Genomic DNA, 2950 nt, shown 5'->3' with positions numbered 1-2950 from the left:
GTGGAGAACATGGATAGGTGACGTTTCACAGAGTGCTGGAGTAAGTCAGCGGGTCAGGCAGCATCTGTGGAGAACATGGATAGGTGACATTTCACAGAGTGCTGGAGTAACTCAGCGGGTCAGGCAGCATCTGTGGAGAACATGGATAGGTGACGTTTCACAGAGTGCTGGAGTAAGTCAGCGGGTCAGGCAGCATCTGTGGGGAACATGGATAGGTGACGTTTCACAGAGTTCTGAAGTAACTCAGCGGGTCAGGCAGCATCTGTGGAGAACATGGATAGGTGACGTTTCACAGAGTTCTGAAGTAACTCAGCGGGACAGGCAGCATCTGTGGAGAACATGGATAGGTGACGTTTCTGATCGAGACCCAAATCGTCACCTATTCCTTTTTCCAGAGTTGCTGTCTGATACAGTGAGTTACACCAGCGTTTTGTGTCTATCTTATTGTGGGACAAATGGTGTGAGGAGACTCGGAGTGGGAAGTCCAGATTTCGGGGAACAGGTAGTTAGTTGGCGTTATTAAATTTGAGATTACACAGAGGCTAGAAATGGAGGAACAAAGGGATCTGAGAGAATTGTGGTTTGGAGTAGGTTATCAAGACAAGGAAAGGAAAGCCCGAGATATGAAAACAGGAATGAGAATGGAAAATCGGAACTACATCTCCCATTCGCTCATCAGCAATTTAGCCTCAAAGTGCTGGAGAAATTCAGCGGATCATAAGTGATAGGAGCAGAATTAGGCCATTCGGCCCATCAAGTCTACTCCGCCATTCAATCATGGCTGATCTATCTAATCCCATCTCCTGCCTCCTCCCCATAACTCCGACGTCCATACTAATCAAGAACCTATCTATCACTGCCTTAAAAATATCCATTGACTTGGCCTCCACAGCCTTCTGTAACAATGAATCTACAGATTCACCACACCTCTGACTAAAGAAATTCCTCCTCATCTCCTTCCCAAACGAACTTCCTTTAATTCTTAGGCTATGACCTCTGCTCCTAGACTTTCCACACTAATGGAAACATTCTCCCCACACTCACTCTTTCCAGGTCAGGCAGAAAATGGATATGTGGTCTTTCAAGTTGGGACCCTTCTTCAGACTATTGTTTATCCATGTTGTCTGGAGATACTGCCTGACCCGCTGAGTTCCTCCAACACATTGTGCCTTTTTATTTTGTAAACCAGCATCTGCAGTTCCTTGTAAACATGGATAGGAAAGGTTTAAAGTGACATGGGCCTGGTGTAGATGGAATATCTTGGTCAGCTTGAACAAGCTGAGCTGAAAGGCCTGTTTAGTTTACTTTAGTTTATTGTCGCATGTACTGAGGTACAGTACAGTGAAAAGATTTTTTGTTGCGTGCTAACCAGTCAGCAGAAAGAGAATACATGATTACAGTGACCCATTTAAAGTGCATAGATACATGATAAGGAAATAACAATAGACATTAGACAATAGGTGCAGGAGTAGACGCCATTCGGCCCTTCGAGCCAGCACCGCCATTCAATGTGATCATGGCTGATCATCCCCAATCAGTACTCCGTTCCTGCCTTCTCCCCATATCCCCTGACTCCGCTATCTTTAAGAGCCCTATCTAGCCCTCTCTTGAAAGCATCCAGAGAATCTGCCTCCATTGAGGCAGAGAATTCCACAGACTCACCATTCTCTGTGAGAATTCCACAGACTCACCACTCTCTGTGAGAATTCCACAGACTCACCATCTCTGTGAGAATTCCACAGACTCACCACTCTCTGTGAGTTTAGTGGCTCACATGGATTTAGTTTGCACATTTAGTGCAAGGTAAACCAAGCAAAGTCCAATCAAGGATAGACCCGAGGGTCACCAAAGATGTAGACAGTAGTTCAGCACTGCTCTCTGGTTGTGGTAGGATGGTTCAGTTGCCTGATAACAGCTGGGAAGAAACTGTCTCCGTTTTCACACTTCTATACTGCGATACCGTGCTGTGTGACTTTGTGACTCTAACACATTAGCCTCCCTGTTCCACATGAAAAATCTAAGTAAATCCTCGCAATATGTTTTAATTCTCACATTCCATGTGAGCTTTGCCTGCTATTGTACTCTGGTAAATAATATCCACTCCCACACTGTGCTACATCAGTGTGTTTACAACTGAAAACCACCCTACGCTGAGACGCTGACCAGAAGAAGGTGTCATTGTGATTTCACTCGATGATTCAGGATTATGTTGCCATGGTTTCCAATCGAGAACCTTCTCGTACCAGATGCTTGCCTACTATTTAGATGAGTCCCCACTTCTAATTTCATTTTCTTCTTCTCGATTTGGCAAGTGATACAAGGAAAGAATAAGGGGTAAGCCATTTAGAACGGAGACGAGGAAACACTTTTTCACACAGAGAGTCGCGGGTCCGTGGAATTCTCTGCCTCAGAGGGCGGTGGAGGCCGGTACTCTGGACGTTTTCAAGAGAGAGCTAGATAGGGCTCTTAAAGATAGCGGAGTCAGGGGATATGGGGAGAAGGCAGGAACGGGGTACTGATTGTGGATGATCAGCCATGATCACATTGAATGGCGGTGCTGGCTCGAATCTCTCAATCTCCTCCTTAAACATGTGCATTGATGTGGCCTCCACAGCCTTCTGTGGCAATAATGAATTAGGACAGCTTTAGAGGGATATGGGTCAAACGCAGGCAGGTGGGGCTAGTGTAAATGGGACATGTTACTCAGCATGGGAAAGTTGGGCCAAAGTTTCGATGACTCCAATACCCTCTGTAGGCTTCCCTTCAAGTCCATGACTTGGAAACATCTTACTTGTCCTTCATGTTTAAGAAAGAACTACAGATGCTGGAAAAATCGAAGGTAGACAAAATTGCTGGAGAAACTCAGCAGGTGAAACTCCAGCATTTTTGTCTTCCTTTACTTTTCCTTCATTGTCATTTGTTTAAATACTGTTCATTTTGCCACCAACAG

This window comes from Leucoraja erinacea, chromosome 38 (assembly GCF_028641065.1).
Source record: "Leucoraja erinacea ecotype New England chromosome 38, Leri_hhj_1, whole genome shotgun sequence".
NCBI lineage: Eukaryota > Metazoa > Chordata > Chondrichthyes > Rajiformes > Rajidae > Leucoraja > Leucoraja erinaceus.
This window is presented reverse-complemented; position numbering follows the sequence as displayed.